The sequence below is a fragment of the Marmota monax genome, unplaced genomic scaffold, assembly GCF_021218885.2.
Source record: "Marmota monax isolate L192 unplaced genomic scaffold, Marmota_monax_Labrador192_F-V1.1 WCK01_AAM20220418_F8-fsc00069, whole genome shotgun sequence".
NCBI classification, from domain to species: domain Eukaryota; kingdom Metazoa; phylum Chordata; class Mammalia; order Rodentia; family Sciuridae; genus Marmota; species Marmota monax.
The window spans coordinates 5,776,826-5,795,909 of record NW_026695243.1 but is presented as its reverse complement, the minus strand read 5'-3'; the positions used below and the strand labels follow the sequence as shown (position 1 = coordinate 5,795,909).

General features: G+C 33.9%; 1 protein-coding gene across 7 annotated transcripts in view; it reads left to right on the top strand.

Annotated features, from left to right (window-relative positions):
* The window catches only part of Zcchc7 (zinc finger CCHC-type containing 7), a 225,996-nt gene that overhangs the window by 68,344 nt on the left and 138,568 nt on the right, over window positions 1-19,084 (top strand). The gene's annotated exons all lie outside the window — the stretch shown is intronic.

The window sequence follows — 19,084 nt, the reverse complement described above, 5'->3', positions numbered from 1 at the left end:
CAGTTGGATGGTAGTTCAAAGTCTTGATATTCTTAAGTCTGCCTTAACTAGCTAGCTGCTTTATGCATTCTATCCAAATTTTATACTTGTATTCCATGGAAAAGACAGGATAGAGCGTGCTTATTCCATTTTACCTGGAGTTAAAACTTCTGATATTTTTTTGAAATTACACTTAAAACAAGTGAAGCAGTTCTAACCACAGGGTAGGGTTTTCCTTTACTCTTTGATTTCCTGCCTCAAATTGTTTAAGATTACAGGTGTTAGACTTCATACTAGGAAAACTAGCCAATTTGTTGGTATGTTTAATGCAAATTTAGAGAAACATTTTGAGCTATGAAAGTGTTTGCATTTTTAGTTAAGCAGGGTAAAGAAATCTTTCCCTAAGGTAAAAGTACTTTTATTTTTGTGTCTAATTTGTCGTAAGAAAGATTCTAGTACACTATCTTACAGTTATTTTCTAGTAAGTCATTTTTGTTTATTGGAAGTACATTGGGTTTCTTTTTTCTTTTTGAAAAATCACCAGTTCAATTTTTTAAAGTATATTGAGTTTTTTTTTCTTTTCCTTATTTCTTCTTACCGTTTTGTCCTTTGTATTTCTTCGGTTTCTCTGCATTACAACCTCTTCCACACCCCCTGTGTTTTTGCTAAAATAGATGGGTAGAAATTATGTAGGGGTGCTCTCTGAGAGTAGTTTGAACTCTGATTGAGAGAATAATCCTGCCCCCTCCCCAAAGGCGGTCTGCCTCAGCTGTCCCCCTGGCTAATTAGAATTCCAAAGAGCATTAATAACCATTTAAATTAATCCGATTATACCTGCAATTGCTAAAGGTGAGGTTCAGGCTTTTTAACTCCTGTTAATGAACACAAACATGAATCAAAACTGGGTAGAAATTTTACATTTTATTTTCATTTTTGCCCAAAAGTAAAAAAAGAAACCATTCACTTGCTTCCTTGGAGCAATCTAGTTTCCAATAATAAAAGGAAACCCTGTCTTCATTAGGAAACCTAAGCTAAATAGCTTGAGTTAGTGAAAATACATTTGCATTGTTTGTTAAAGTCCTTTGAGACAGAGATATAGAAAACCACCTAACAGTAAATAATCCTTTAGTTAAATGCAAAGGTGTTATAAAAGAACTAAAAATTCTTTTGTAAAAACTAATGTTGCAACAGTAATTCAACAATAACAGTTTCCCAAGGGGCACTATGCAAATGATAAAATAAGTATAATTTCACAACTTTAGATAAAGAAGAGTGGAAACTGACTAGTCATAGGAGTTAGAAGCCCTATAGGTTATCTAGTCCAGACTTCCTCATATAGGCAGTCTCTCTTCAATATGGTGGATTTGGTCTCCTAGCTTTTGTGGAATATCTCAGTAATAGAAAGTATTAAAAAGGAGGCCCATCCAATAGTCAGATGACTTGTTATTGTTAGAGAAATATGATCTGAAATTAATAAATAATTTTTTTTCATTTTACCCCTTAAGCCATAGAAAATTGTTTCAGTACACCATATTTCTCCTATTCCCCTTTACCTGGCACTGCCGTAATCTCTTCTCATAGCAGACGTTTATACAGCAAATTTTTTGAAATTTAAAAAATGTATTGGAGAACAAAATGTTTAATAAATAATGCAAAGGTGATGATTCATACATGGTTGAAATTGGACAATTTTAAAGGAAAAAAATGAACAGTTAGATGGAACATTTCTTTCCATGTAATAGGTTATTTCTCAAAGAACTATTCTTTTAAGTGCTGATGTATGTGTGCCAGCTGTGGATTCAAGAACTAAGTAAGAAAATTTAATTGGTTTGAGAAAAAGACATCTACAGAAATCTGCACGGTACTCCTTCAACAAAGATATCTTTTAGTCAATAGATGTCATCCCCAACACCTGTCTAAAATAACTCATTTCTTTTCCTGATTACCACTTATAGATTTTTCCCTTAAAAAAAAAAAAAAAACTTTATACAAAATGTAAACTTCATACATTGGGATTATTCTTTGGTCTGGATCTTTTCTTTGAATGAAATAAGCTTTGGGATGCTTATTTAGATGTTCAATGGAACAGTGTGGAGAACAGTAATTGTGTTTGGGCTAAAGAATTAATCCACTTAGTCATGGGAAGCATTACTTAGCTTTTTCTTAGTAGCTGAATTGTGGTGCTACTTAGGGGCTATTTTAAGATTTTATCTTCAAATAGAAACTTTTAGAAATGAAAATTTATTTGTACTGTTGAACATATGCTTTTTAATAATGATCTATTGACTTAATTTCAGTGAAATTGTTTTTCAATTCACAGTTCTTATTTGTGAAAGTTACATCTTTGTATTGCCCAAATTTAAAAATTAATTAGTATCTTTCAGTTAGAAAACACTTTTTAACAAATAAAATGGTTTAATAAAATTAACTGGTGTGGCTTCAGGAAGGAATTACAACTTAAATTTTTTTTGATAATTCCAGTACACTTACTTTTATCAACAGTAATTACTCTCCTGAAACAGAAAATTTGGTGCATTTTCAAGCCAAAAAACAAAAAATTCAGAAAAGTCTTATTTCCTCCTCAGAGGAACAATGATCCTTTGTTTTATATAAAAACATTCCTTTAAATTGTTTAAATAATTGGACAAAAGAGAATATCTCAAGTGATATAAGCTACATATATGTCCCTGTAATGTCATCTGCCAGGATTGACAGCCTGAAAAAAAATAGTAATTAAAAAAAAATTAGTGCTTATCATAGTCTATGTATGTTGTTGGATTTTCCATTGTTTCATATGCATTTTATATGCACTGTAAATAGACTTCACTGTATGCCTAGCACAAGAGTGAACTTTAATGAGATAGATGGATATATGCAAGACAGAAAAACAGGTTATAGATTTGCCTATTATGGACATTTTATAAAAGTAGAAGCATATAGCACCTGGTTCCTTGTGACTGGCTTCTTTTACTTCACTATGTTCTTAGGGTCCATCCATGTTATAGCATCTATCAGAACTTAATGCCTTCTAATGGCTGAATAATATTTAGTTGTATAACTATAATACACTTTATTTCTCCATTCATCTGTTGATGAGCATTTGATTTGCTTTCACTTTTTGGTTGTTAATAATAATGCTGCTGCGAAAACTTGTGTACAGGTTTTTCGTGGACATATATTTTTAATTTTCTTGGGTATAGATGTAGGAATAGAATTGCTAGCTCTTACTCATTCTCTCTCCCTTAGAATATATAGTTTATTTTTGTTTAGTTACTCTTTCCACTCTATAGTCTCATTAGATCTCTCCAAATCAGGCTTTAGTTACTTCCCTGATCATCCCCCTGTCTTTCACAGAGAAAATTTTATTTATTTACCTTTCAAGGCATGGGTTGAATTTTCTCTCTTCCATAAGATCTTTGCCAGCCCTCACCACCAAATATTTTTGTATTGATTGTTAGCTCTTGACTCATATTGCTGTTATATCAGATTTTATGGTAGTTATAAAGTGTAATCATGCATATTAGTCTCACTGTATGTTGAGTTTTGTTGAATATAAGTTTGCCAGGAATCTGCATTTCTTTATTATATAGCGAAATGCCTAACACACAGCACTAAAGGTTTGTTAACTTTTAAAGTCTTCTTGTTCAGTTTCCCCATGATATAAATAAGTTCACCTTACACCTTCTCATTTTCCTGCTTCTTAAACTGGCATTCAAGACTTTATGGTTTTGATCCCAGCAAACCAAAGTACTCATTTTGCTAGATTCTTCTCACTTTCTAGCTTCCTCATTTTTTTCCAGCTTTTCTTCTGAGCAGAATGCCCCTTTCCACCCTGTTTCAGCCTTTTGATAGACTTCCTACCCTTCAAGGCATTTGTGGATCAGGCCATTAGATATATTCCTAAGAATATATATTTAATTTTAAATAAATTTAATATATTTAAGAATTTTCATCTATGTTCTTATGGTCAACCTAAGCTTTAGAAACTATTTAATATATTTATCTTATTCTCTAAGGGTTGGACTAAGTAACAGTATGTTTAAGCAGTCTCTCCTTTTCAAAGTCTACTTTATAAATCACCTAGCAAAACCTGTATCTCTAACTCCTTAGCTCTAAGCAATTATTCCCTTCTCTTTACTTCACCATAATACTCTTTAAAAAATTCTCATTAAGGTGCTGTATTTGTTGTTATTGTTAGATACATACCCCACTTTTCTGATAAGATTAGGGCAGGTTAAACATCTTATTCTTTGCTCAGGATAGTCCTATGAATGAGTTGGTTCATGGAAGGTAGTCATCTGCATAACCATATGTTTGCCAGAAAGGCACGTAGTAACTTAGAACCTCCTGGTGTTAGATGTTTCCTGGGCATGTCACATGGGATTTCTGGGTTTCTGGAGGGCATATTTATTTATAGCATTTTAAGAATACATTTTAGTTTGCATTGATAGAGGCAATATTAGCTAGTAGTTAAACCCAGTAAATAGATGACAGTGTGGTAATAAAACCAATTTATTCTGAAAAGAAGACTGATAGTTTCTTGTAAATCTATGTCAAATGTAATATAATCTTGGGTTGATAGGTTATATATTCCTACCACTCCCTGTACTGGGGTTTGAATCCGCGTGTGCTCTACCACTGAGCTATATCGTGAGTCCCTTTTTTTCTCCAATATTTTTTTTTTTTTTTAGTTATAGGTGAGCACAGTATCTTTATTTTATTTTTATGTGGTGCTGACGTTCCAACCCAGTGCCTCAAGCATGCTAGGCAAGCACTCTACCTCTGAGCCACAACTCCAGCCCCTGAGTCCCTTTTTAATTTTAATTTTGAGACAGGGTCTCTCTAAGTTGCTCTGGCTGGCCTTGAACTTGTGATCCTCCTGGCTCAGCCTGTCAGCTTGCTGGGATCACAGGTGCACATCATTGTGCCTGGCTTAAGTTCATTTTTTTCATAGCCCCATTTTAGAAGACTGATAGTGATAGAGCATGAGAATTGAAGTATTTTCTAAGGGGCCAAGTGTACCTTAAGAAATTTTTAAAGATGAAAAAGACCCTAGCATTACACAAAAGGTGGAAAGAGGGCTGGAAAAGATAAGAGTATTATATAAGTAATAGATGGGGAAACCTGCAATACTGAAAAGAACATAGACTATGCTCTTTGCACCAAAATGAATCAGGGGTTTCTTGTTTCATTTTTGACACTGTGAACCTTAGAATTCATACACTGTACAAAGTAGAGGTGATAACAGAAAGTCTGTTTATCAGGAGCAAAGGCAATCTATCAAAGGGACTTAGCACAGGAACTGGCACATGGTAGCTATTTAAACATTCTTTCCATGAATATTTATTAAATCAAATTGCTTCTCTGCCTTTGCTTTTTCTCTGGTCTCAAGGATTTCTTTCTCCCTCTTTCTTAATGGTTCTAGTCCACTTAAACTCTCATCTCCTCCATCGTTTTTCCTGTGTGATTCTTATCATCCAGTTTTTTCCTCTTTACCATACTGTGTATTGAACTCAGGTGTGCCCAACCACTGTGCTTCTTTCCTGCTGTTTTTATGTTCATTTAGTGACAGAGTCTCACTAAGTTGACCAGACTGGCCTTGAACTTACAGTCCTCTTGGTAGTATAGAAATGGGTCACCCTGCTCAGCCTAATTTCTTCCTCTTTAAAATGGGAGATTTGAATTGATTGCCTAGTCTCTTTCTGCTCTTTATTTTGATTCTCTAGAGGGCTCAGTCTCAAGCATATTGATATTGCTCTTTAAACTACTCTGGCACAGATTTGCCTATACCACACAATTAAGTACTCATACTTGAGGTTAAATTTTCATGTGAATGTGGATATATTAAGCATAAAAAGTTAGATAAATGGTACTCTATCATTATTTGTCACTTATGTCATAGTGACAGTTGAATATATTGAGAAGTATTTGTAGTTTTGTTGGGACAATACTTTTAATAGAAAACTGGAGAGTTCAGATTGGCTACCTGATTCTACTGTGATTCAGGAGATAATTCTGAGATACTATGAAAGACTTGAGGGCCTATTTAGTAAGTGGGCAGGACAGTTTAGAGTTCAATAGAAAAAAAACTCAAGAGCAAGAATATCTGGTCATGTAGGTAGAAAACCAAGCAGTATAAAATAGGATTTGGTGTATGGAATTGAACTGAAGTAATGGTACTGGGAAAGTGCAACTGAATAGGTAATGGGAATGGGGTGGGGTAGACTGTAGAGGCACGTGGGTGGTTGGAGTAGTGCTTGGGGTTGCACAGACATCATGCTTTAAGTTTAAGTGATGTATTCATTATTTTCATGGAGCATTTATTCTTCTCAAAGGAAAGATTTATTTGGGGTGTTGTCCTGGTTAACTTCTGAAAGGCTTCTGTGTGAAATTATGCTGGAATTGGTTTTAAAGATGTAAATCCCATAAATCCACAGCTTGGGTAACAAATTGAATCTCTGTTATAACAAATACTCACAAGGAATTTAAGAGAAAATCCCATTTATAAGAGAATAGCTAATATTTATTACAAGCAGTTATTATATAGACAAATTCTGTATCCAGAGGACATCTTTGTATGTTATGTCACTACCTAATCTCATATAGGTATTATAGCAGAACTGAAACTCAGATTTCTTGGATTCTGGAATCTTATTTTTTTTTTTTTTTTTTAAGGTAAAGCGCTTATATAAGTGTATCAATTACACACCTTAAATGCCTAAATTATTTTGTTGAAAAATTCAGTCAACACATATCTATTATGTTATAAGCCATTATGGGCACTTTCAGGAAAAAAATACAAAATAAGAAGGTTTTTTGTTATTGTTGTTTGCTTTCTTTCTGTCTCCTTCATCTATATGAACATTATCACTCAGATCTCGTGTTTGTCATGTTATTATACAAACTTGTATATTTTGAGTCTGATGTGGCAGTTCAACAAGAGGAAAGGTGACAGTTTCGGTATAAATGTGGCATATTGTATAGGGAAAGAAACAATTGAATTTGAATCCTAGAGAATCTGGCATTGGGAGGATTTGACTATGTAGAGGGAAGAAAATGGCATTTTAAACTAGAACAGATAAGGGAAGAGTATAAGCAAATTATTTAATGTAGTACTGATTGAATGTGAGTTATTCTGAATTGGCTAGTTTTAGACAGTACCTACAAAAATTTTAATTTAGTCCAAAGTCCAGGGGAGGTACTTTACATAGGCTGGTAATGGTAGTTTTGAAAATAAACAAATATTGCCAAAATAATTTTGAATTAGTTATCACTAGGACTTGATGACTTCATGAACAGGTTGATGAAGAGAAAAATAAAAGAGAATTCTGAAATTGTACTTTGTGTGATTTTAAAAATGATTCTACCACTGATAGTAAAAGGGAAGTTGAGGGACAAGGCAGTTTACTTTTAGTTGTGTTTAGTTTGAATTATCTGGTTTTAGTGAAGAATCATGAGGATACTCCAAGAAATAAGAGTAGGATGTATGCCAGTTCTTGAGATATAAATATGTAGATTTTTAGATTTGGAAAATTTCCAGAAATCATATAATCTACCAATTTTTATGCTTTTGGAACACCCAGATCTCTGCCTTTTGTTTTTCTAGGTCACACTGCTCACTACAGAAATAGGTTTGACACACATTTGGAATGAATATTGAAATAATGAACCAATTCTTTTTTACAAAACTATTATATTGGAATTTTATCTATAGATGCAGCCACTTAACAAGATCTCTGATGGGACTAATAGTAGTATTATCTACTTAATTTTAATAATGTCTATTGCCAAGGATTGTTCAAATAAACAAATATAACTTATGGTTCTATAACAGATAAAGGAGAATATTTGAAATTAAAGGGAACCTAATTTAAGGAAAGAGGCATGTTTTTAGTTGTGTAGTGATATTGAGACTGATACCATATAGGAATATACCTTATTCCTATTGTTTTTATTTAATATCTAGCTCTTTATTTTATTATGATCATTTTTAGCACTATAAAAGTTAAGTATAAATATTTAAAAAATCAGTTTTAACAGGTTATAATTTAAAACTGAGAATTTAAATTTAACTATTCCTCTAGCATGTTCACTTTTGAGTTCCATTTACATAAATATTTGGTTAAAAACTTTTAGTTTAATAAAATTTAGTGTTAGGCTTATTTTAATGTCTTTTGAGAACATTTAAAAAATCTTCCCCATATATCTAGGATATTGTTACATGATTAAAGCCAAAGCCTTTTTTTTTTTCTCCTAAGTAGAAATTTTTAAAATTGGAATATACAATTTTAGGATAAAACCTTTATTGAGAAATATTAGATAATTTTTGGATAATTATTAAAATGATTAATTAAAATTTTTATTTTTTGGAATATGTTAGCAAACATTTGCGTGCATAATGAATTTATTATTCAAATATACAGTGCTGTTTTAAGTTGGTTGTATTTTATGAAGAAAGGGTCACTATGTTATATTTTTATTCTTTTTTATAAAGAGGAAAAAATAGTCCAGAGCAAGGATCAAAGCCAAGGTAGAGCAACTTGTTAAACACTGTAGAATTAGACACCCGACCCCCCCCCCCCCCCCAACACTTCTCCTGTGATACTTCGAAAGCAGCTGCTACAGATAAACTCTGGAGCCCCAGATGGTGGTTGCCTAATCCTCATGAGAATTCATGTCCTGGAAGCAGCTCTTATCTCTCCAGACCTGACATTGTCTGTGAGCTTTCGCTAAGGAGGGAATAATATAAACATGCTATGCATGAGTTTCACTTCTTGAATATGTCAAAGACACAGGAAGTTATAGCAAAGTATAATAAGAATGTAGTTCACATTATTGAAAGTGTTATTTAAAGCACTTGATTCAAGCTTGTGATGAGTGATGATGTGTAGTTGGAAGGAAAGGCACAGTGAATATTTTTTTGAAACAGAAATGCCACTCCTTCCAATATCATGAGTTTGGAGGTGTAGATTTGTCATTAAATGTGCAGTATGCAGAAGAATTTACTGTTATGTAGTTTGTTTCAATCTAACAATTTGAAATAATCCACCTTGTAAATGATCTTCTGTTCTTTTATTTCCCACTTAGTAGTCCTCTTTGTTTGGAAAGTCAGAACAACAGTTTTGCTCTTCTGGATGTAATGTTTTGTTAAAAAAAAAAAAAATTCTAGGAATCTGATCTGTGAGATCTGGTCAGTGACAAGTATAAATGGATTTTTCTTTAGCATTGCAACCAAATGTTCTGAAGTGGAGCTATAGAATACTTAAAGGCAGTGTCTCATTGAACATGTGAGCAGGGACATTGACACTGTCATCATGAATAATTGGCAAATCACATATTCCTTGGTAATATGACTCTGTATAGGCAATAAGGGAAATTTCTGCCCTCTTTATTATAAAATTTGTAATCAAACATAACTGTAATATCCCTCATAATAAAGCTTAAGTCTGTCTTTCAAATATTCTCATTTCTCTAAACACCCTGTTCCCATTCACTTCAGACTTCCCACTAGTTCCAGAATCTATGGTGTCTATTTTTTTCATACCATTTTTCATTTTTTTAATCTTCTATACAGCCCTTTCTCAAAGAAGCTCCTTGTCACCCTATGAGACCCAGCTCAAATATCACTTCTCTGAAGTTTTCCTCAGACTTCATCATTTCATCTTCTTTTCCCCCAGAGTGCTCTATCCAGAGAACTTTTCTAAACTATAGATTTACATGTGCCTCAATATTTATTTATATATGTATGTGTGTGTGTGTATATATATATATATGTGTGTGTGTGTATATATATATATATATGTGTGTGTGTGTGTGTATAATGCATATTAAGTCCAGTGTTTCAGCCTAGTTTGTTTTCCTTTGGTTCACATTGTAGCCAATCTCATCTCCTCTCTCTTTTCAGCTATTGTCCTGTCATGGAGTGACTTGCTATTATTTTCTTAATGAGTCTGTTTTATGTGTTTGTTCTTTGCTCTGGGTTGCCTCCATTCTGTTCATTTTAATCTTTCTTGTTTAAGATCTTTGCCAAATCTTGGCTTCTCCACAAGATCCCCAAATTCCTAATTACTCAGAAATCACAGCACTTTGTTCCCTTCTCACAGCACCATTGCATATTTTATGTAAGACATTATACTAGATTCTATTGAAAACAAAAATGACTCAGAAAAAAATATTCTAATCCTTAAAGATTAATAGTCTAGACAGGTTGACTATAATACAAAGTAGAAAAGGTAGGTGCCATGAGAGAAAAAGAATTCAATACCAGGAGAGATTCCCTGTACTTGGCAAACTTAATAAGGAAGGCATATTGTAATTATCTGTGTTTGCCTTTCCTTTTCAATTGGGAGCTTCTGATGATAGGGCTAGCTCACTTAAACTTTGTATCCTCTGCAGTGCCTAGCACAGTATTTCAGGAAGGAGGTAGAGAAGGAGATACATTGGAAAGATTAATAAAAGAATTGAGTTAAAACCTGGACTTCTGTTAGATAGGATAGATGATGGAGTGAAAGAAGAGGTACCAAAGAACTGTATTCAGTTTTTTACATTGAAATAATCGATGATTGACCCTTGGTGTGTTTGTCACATTTTCTTTGCTTTATGAAATTCTTTTGCCTGCTGCATGCTAGAGTAGCCTGAAACCAAGTGCTTGCCACCTGTGTCCTTTAGCTGGCTACCCGCTGAACTCATTTTTCTATAGCTTCCTGTTTCTGTCATATTTGCCACACCCCCCTCACCACCCACATTCCCTTTTTTGGGGGTTCTGTTTCCTGTAGTACATTAAAAGGCCAAACAAAACATGCCCCAGATGGTGCTGTTCTTTATTAAGATCTCTCACCACTTTGTGTTCCTATTTAAAAGAAACAAAAAGCAAAACAAAAAGACACATGCTGCTGCTTTGTAACCCAGCTGGCTCTGATTCCTCTTATTCTTATCTTTGCTGTTCTCTCTCAGTCTTGATTTCTTCTCTGTTTCTTCTTTTATATAAATCCACTCCCACTTCTGCACCATCTTCATGAAATTCTTTATATTTTCTCTTGACTGGATCATACATTTTCTTATTGCTCTGCATTCTTAATCCTTTTTTCTCAGTTTTCTGTTTTTCTAATTCCTTTATTGCTCATCATTTATTTTTAAAGCAGTGCTGGGATCAAACCTAGGCCTCAGATGTGCTAGGCAATACTGGGGATCTGTATCTTGAGTCCCATCTTTTTTCTGTTTTATTTTCTTTGTCATGTCAACTTTCACCTTTCTTATCCTCCAGCTCTACTCCTTTTTCCATTCTTCACTGTATATCGTTAAAAAAATGAAAAGAAGGACCCAAACAACACAAAATTCTCCATCTATTTCCAGGCTTCATTTTGTATTTTATTTTCATAGTCTCTATTGTTTTAATTAGAGCTGACTCCATGCTTTCCGCTTCATTTATTACTTTTTGTTCTTTTTGCCATATCTTCCTCATAATAAATCTTAAAAAGTAATAATCGCAGATCTTCTCTTTTCTTTCCATTCCCCATTTCATGTGTTTCCTTCTTCCCCTTTCCTCACAGTGATTGTGTGTGTGTGTGTGTGTGACGGCTCTAAGATGGGGAAGATGTGGCTGATGTATAGCTGAGTCCTGCAATACTACCTACCTATTTGAAGGTGAAGGTAAAAATGGGAGCCAGTTCGAAAGAAGGGAATAAGAGCCAAATAAGAAATTGGAGGACATGTATTGCTGTTTGTACATTATGCTTTGTGGGAAATAGAGTTGGAAGTGTAATTGAGAAACAAGAAGATGGGAGAAGTGGGTCATAAGTGTGGGCCATTGGGAGACTCTGTGCTTAGATACCTATCCTTTCTTCCCTCCCCCTGACTCACACCTACCATCAAGTTCTGTTCATTATAAATTCATGTGGTTTAACCCACTCTCTTTAGACTTTAGAAAATGCAAATGTCCTGTGATACTAAGTCTCATTCAGACCTGTGTGAATTAATCTTAATCAGATTGTGAATAGGAATTAAAATTTTAATTTGGAGTATGAGGGAAAGGCAGTTTCCATTGGGTAGAAGATGCTGTGGGAAACCAGGATATCATTGCATTTTTTATAACTTTGATTTTAAATTCATTGAATTTTTAAAAATCTGAAACAGGTGAAGATCTAGTTTAAATTCTTTATTTTATAAGTGAAAAAATGATTCAGTGATTGATTTGTTCAGGTCTTACAGCTTCTTAGTGTTTAAAAAGGGTCAATTTTATCCATTATTCTCTTTATAACACCATATTATTTTTGTACTACATTGGCTCCGTAGCCATTCCTTGACTTGAAGTGGAAGGAACAGGATCAAAGAGAAAAAGGGACAAAAAGTAATATGTTTATATGTCCTTCCACTTCCTCATTCCTTTCTTTCTTTATTGTCACTTTATTCTGAATTTCCATATTTGAAGAACAGATCCTGCTTGAATGCCTAAGGATCTATTGTATTGCCAGTAGAAGAAAACAAAAAAGTTAGATCTTTATTAAAGAGGAAAGGTAGTAATAGGTATTTTTAAAAGTCTTTCTGTGCCATTTTATGTTCATCAAAATCACTACTTCTGAGATAACAGAATTCCTTTTTGTCTAGAAAATCTGAATGGGTGGGAGGGAAGCCAAAACTGACTGGAGAATCAAGGTCCAGCATTACTTTAAAAAGTTGAATGTGTTTAAATCAGCAGGGCCCAATGACATGCATCATAGGGCACTTAAAGATTTGGCAGATATCATTGCTGAGGCAGTAGCAAATTACCATGCACAGGATGTGAAAAGAACAGAGTAATGGTAGTGCTTCTAAGCCATCACTTTTGTTAGCCTAGTGCTCTTCACCACCTCCCCCTAAAGCTATAGAAACAAAGACACTATACAAAACTCACATTATTTGCATTGCATTGGCCTTTCAAAACACCATTTACCCGGCCATATCCCATTTTCCCTTGTCATTTTCCCAACTTACACATTCTAAATATAAATCCAGTGTGGTTTTAAGAATTTGTATAATGTCTGTGGAAAATAGAGAGTAAAAATAAAATTTTCATTCATAGGTATTTCTGGATTTCAGAGTACTTTTAACATATTGTTTCATTTGACCCTCCAACAAACCCTGAAAGTCTCTGGTATGCTATGTAAAGATAAAATTAGCTCAGTATGCCATAGAAGAATTTTACATTCTGTGGATTCAGTTTGTATTATTAGACTAGTCTGTCTTTACTTATTTATTTTATGTACTCTACGTGTTTCCACAAAAGGGTTTGAGATAGCTTGAGATAGGTTGAATATACAATAGACATTTACAAAGCTGTATGGTTGAAAAATCAGATTAAATTCTCTCTTCTAAGAACCTGAGGTGAAATGATTTCTGTTCTTAAACATTAAATTTGGCTCTCAGCTTCAGCAACTAAAGCAAAAGTAAATGTAATGGATTGTGTATTTTCTTGTTTTAATTAGAGTTGCATATTACTTTTTCCTTTTATTATGGTTATTTACATATGCATTATATTATATCTATAAACTCTTTCAGAGGAAGGACCCTGTGGCTCCATGTCTATCAACATCATAGAAGTTAGCACAAGTGAACAAATGGTTAGATATGATTTATGTTGAGGAAAGTAACTTCTTTGGCATTGGAATCTAAGAGAAAATTTAGCATTTGAATTTTTATGAAAGAAACACTGAGTAATAAGGTTTTATAAATGATGCAAAAACAGTTCTTTTACAGCCCTTGGTTTTATTGATCCCACAAAATCCACAGAGGATAAATAGGAAAGGAAAGGTGGCAACTCAAATAAGTCATGAGTTTAGAGTCAGATGGACCCTAGTGTATTCCAGATCTGCTTTGGACTCTGTGACCTTGGATGATGTATAGACTTATTTGAGCTTTAGTTTCTTCATTTGAAAATAGGACTAATAATACTTTTCTCACAGTGATTTTTGATGTGGTTAAATGAAGTAAAATAGGTAACTAACAGTTTCTTTCTAGATAATATAATTTTCTGAGCTGAACATTTGTTTTCCAGTTAAACATATCTTGGTTTTATTTTTTGACTATAGATAGTTACTTAACAAATCTAATCTTTCTTTTCTCATTTGTAAAATAATAGAAATAATAATAATGGAATAAGTATTAAAACCTGAGATGTAGAGCATTTAATTATTACTAAGCATTCAGTAGTTATTATTAATGATACTAAACATTCAATGCAGTTATTATTAATGATATTGTGATAAATAAAATATTTTCATTGAGAACTATATCAGTGTTGGCCCAGATGCATTGAATGGAATGTTGAATTTTGGTATATTTGTCAGCAGTGGATCCAGGCAGGGGTGGGAGGAGATAAGGCTCTAGGTAAGTGCTTAGATTGGTGATTTTTCTGATATTTCATCCTTGTAAAATCATAATCATGAGCTGGGGTGTACCTCAGAGGTAGAGCGCATGGGTTCAATCCCCAGTTAACCCCACCAATTAAAATCATAGTTATTTGATAACAAGTAAGGCCCTCTTATATTCCCATAATGTGGATTGAATGAATGGTTCTAGAAGGCCAGCCATCATGCAGAGTTGTAGCCTTGCATTAAGATGAGAAAAATGGGGTTTGGGACTGTGGCTCAGCGGTAGAACGCTTGCCTAGCACAGGCAGGACCCGGATTCGATTCTTAGCACCACATAAAAATAAAGGCATTGTGTTATGTCCATCTAAAAATGAGTTGTTTTCTATACTTAGTAATGGAATATCCTGGCATTCTACTATTGTTTTTTGTTTGTTTGTTTTTGTTTTTTGGTTTTTTTTTTTTTTTTTTTTTTGTACTGGGATTGAACTCAGAGGGATGCTTTATCACTGAGCTACATCCCCCAGATATTTTTAAATTTTGAGATAGGGTGTTAGAAAGTTGCTGAAGTTAGCCTTGAAATTGGATCCTCCTGTCTCAGCCTCCAAGTTGCTGGGATTACAGGTGTGTATCACTACACCCAGTTCTATTTTTAAATGCCAGTACACATTACATTCATGAAACTATATCATTTATGTTTGTTTATACTAGTGTGGTCTTATTTTCTTTATACTTTTTTTTATCTTTGCTACCTTCTACTTCCAGAACTCACCTACCCCAAAATAACTTTTATAATAAAACTTGTGTGTATACTGTTTTCTTCAATCACATATCCATTCCTAAACATTCATTTGTGAAATGTACTTTAGGTGATCATATTGTTTAAACATGAGATCATATTATAAATAATTAAACTTTAGCTCCACTAGTATATTCTCACAACTTTTAAGTGACATAATATTCTAAAACTTAGATGTAGTCAATCATTCTTCTGTTGATGCTTATGCTTTAAGCTCCACTTCAAAGTAAAATATTTAGGATAATAATTTTAGCAAAGAGCTTTCTAAACTGGATTGTTTATATCTTTCTCTTTAATTTTTCTGATCATTATGTACTTCTTTTACTTTTTATTTTGGCAAAATATATATTTCATATAATTGACCACTTAATCATTTTTACACACATAGATCATTGGCATTAAGTACATTTATATTACTGTGCATCCCCGTTTCTGTTATCCATTTCTAGAACTCCTCTGTCATCTCATACTGAATCTCTGTACCCATTAAACAGTAACTTTCTATCACCCCCCAACAACCACTGTTACACTTTTTCTATGTATTTGACTATTCTAGGTATACCTCAATAAAAGGAAGCATACAATATTTGTCTTTTGGTATTTAGTTTATTTCACTTAGCATAATGTCTTTGGCGTTCATCCATGCTGTGGCATGAATCTAATTTTATTTTTCCCAGTACTGGGGATTGAATCTAGGGTTATATTTACCAGTAAGCTATATCCCCTGTCCATTTTTTAATTTTTCCTTTCTGAGAAAGATTCTAACTAATTCTGTGGCTGGCAATCCTTTGCCTTAGCTTCTCTTCCAAATAACTGGGATTACAAGGTGTGTGCCACTGCCACTGGCCCAGTCTCAGCCTGTGGCCCTGGGCTGTGAACTTTATTAGTGCTTCTCAGTCTACCTGGCCCACCTTTAGGTGAGACCAGATGGCTAGATGGGCTAGAATCAGGCATTTCCTTTCCCTTAGGTGGATTGGATTATAATAAAATCTTAGCAAACTCTGGTAAAATAGTTTCTCCAAAGGTCGGGCTTTGTTAAGAACAGAATGTTTTGGGCTTATTTCAAAAATGGTTCCTGTTCTCCCCCTGCTGAATCCAAGAGGGGATTTTTGTTTGATATTCACTCCGAGGACCTTATAGAACTCCTGTAGGTAAAACTCACCAAAGAGTAGCATCTCTCTTATGATTAGGTCCCCCCCCCCCTGGAGTTTTTAACTCTTGAAGTTATCTACATAGAATCTCTAGTAATTTATCATTTACAGTTTAGGTTTTCCTACTCTGGCATTGTTTCTTTGGATATTTCTGCTGATGGGTTTCTGTTACAATAAGTTGTGATTCTGTCAATCTGAACTACTTTTGATCCTTATATCCCATATCCAAATCAGTAGTAAATCCTGTTGGTTTAAGCCTTTGAAATGTATTTAGAAGCAGAATCTGATTACTTCTTATCTACACTGCTACCACTTTGTTCCAATCCAGCATATCATAATCTGGACTATTGCAGTCGTCTTCTAGGTTGTCTGTTTGTCTCTGCCAGCAACTGGAAACTTAAGTCAGATGATGTCATTCCTTTGCTCAAAAACTCTATGGTAGCTATCTTTTTCACTTTGAATAACTTTTGGTGTTCATCATGATGTAAAAGGCTATGTATAATCTGGTTATTTATATCTCTGATGTTATCTTTTGATGATCACCTACTAGAACTTGCTTCAGCCATACTGACTGCTAGTTCTTAAAAGTTCCAAGTACATTCTTGTCTTCAAGCTTTTGCACTTGCAGTGCTTTCTGTGGAATATCCTTTTTCCTCAATATTTACATGGCTCTCTCCCTCCCTTTCAGATTTCTGCTCAAATGTCATCAGAGACTCTCTTTTTGGCATAGGTAAAATTAACATCCCTTAACCCCATCATTTCTCTCTTTTATTTTTCTCCATAGAATTTATTACTACCTCACTTATTTTATATGTATGTGTATGTATGCATGTGTAGGTATATAGACATGTGTGTCCCTATGTATGTATGTTTTTAATGGTTTTATTCATTCTACCAATTCAAAAATGTTTTTCTTATATTACTTTGTCTTGATGGCCTAGAACTAAACTTGACTAGTCACTGAATAAATGCTCTTTGAATGCATGATTGAATAAAGCAGGTGGGAAAAGACAAGAAAGAATCATGTGAATAAAGTGAGCCTTTGGGTATTTAACAACATTAGGCTTCTGAAGGAGAGTGGTAAGGTAGAAATTTCTTTGGGGTGAAGGTATTGAGAGTGGACATGCTGGTACTAAGGATTACTTGGGCAGATTGCCCATGAAGTCAGAGGTGTTCTGAATTATGAATCTTTTTTATCCACCAAGGACAGTTTTTTTTTTTTTTTTTCTCTCTCTCTCTTATTTGTCCATTCTTCCTCCATGCTATGTGAATAGCTCTTTTTTTAGGGGGAGGGGGTTGGAGTAGGTTAGAATAAGCAAGCTTTCTTTTACCCTTTCTCAGCTTTCTGGGTTATTGTCATGGCCATTTCCAGTCCTTTCCTGCCAACTTGATTGTGTTCCCTCTGGTGGCTGGCTCTCATCTGCCTGGTTTCATTTTTGTCAGGAAGGGCGTTATATATGTGCACTTTATCTCTGAATGCTAAGAGAGTACTCGTCAAACTGACAGTTGGTGTGACTACTGGTTGCCACTTGACATGGAAAACGACACCTAAAAGTCTGCATTTGCAGCCGTGGGCATTCAGGAGACTCACAAGAAATAATATTTGTCAAGTATATTTATCAAGATATATTTATCAAGTAGAGATAATGTTATTGATGAACATTTATATTCTGTTAAAATGTGTCCTTTCTCTACATTTTATTTCCTGCTTATACTGTCTATGCTTGTCTTATGTGTCTTTTTCATAAGAAAACACCTGAGAATTTTGAAGACTAGTTGTCTAGTAATGAACAAGATTTATTTTATTTGTTTTGTACACCACACCATTGATCTCCTTCCCCTGTTTTGACAACTGCAGTGTTTCCCTAATATTCATTAAATATAACTAAAGCTAGCATTTAAGGAAATTCATTACATAAGCCCTTTCCCCCAACCTACCTATTCTAGTCTTATTTCTTGGTTCCCTCTCATATTCCCTCTCCTGTAGTCTTTTGGTTTTTAAGCAGTTCTTTGTAGCCTCTCTGGGATTCCTTTGAAGAAATGAGAATCAAGTAGCCAAGGCTTTTTCTCTCTGCTTTTTTATCCAGGGCCTTTAGGTTTTAATGTCTCTTGCACATTTGTCTTATTTTGAAATAATAGGACTCCATAACCAGAAGAATGTTTGAAAGACACTCCATTTGTCTGGTCAAATGATTAGTGTGTGTGTGTCCTCTATGTCTGTCCATTTCTTTCTTTTATATGCCTACCTCTTCACACACATTCCCTAAGATGTTATACTTAGACTTTCTTGTGGCTTTGCTTTTTGGTGTAGTTCCTGTCTGTCAAGAGAATACTGATTTCCACAGTTGATCATTCATATAGTGAACATTTCTGTACTTGGAATAGTATGTCAGTTCCAAAAATTTTATTTCTAAGGAACTTCTAGTAAATTTTGGAATGAACTATGTGATTAAAATCTTTAGGGATTTATATATGTTTTGTTAACTTATGACCTTGTATGAATGATGAACAAAGACAAAGAGCTACTTCTTTTTTTTTCATAATAATTGTGTTAATTTTATTTTTTTTAATATTTTTTATTATTGGTTTTTCAAAACATTACAAAGCTCTTGACATATCATATTTCATACTTTGATTCAAGTGGCTTATGAAAGGTAGCAGAATACAACAGTCACTAGTATGGCAATATGTAAAAACGTGAATGTGTAACCGATGTGATACTGCAATCTGTATACGGAGTAAAAATGGGAGTTCAAAGAGCTACTTCTAACTGTTAGAAATAGTAAGTCTTAAGTTGGGGCCACAATTATTTC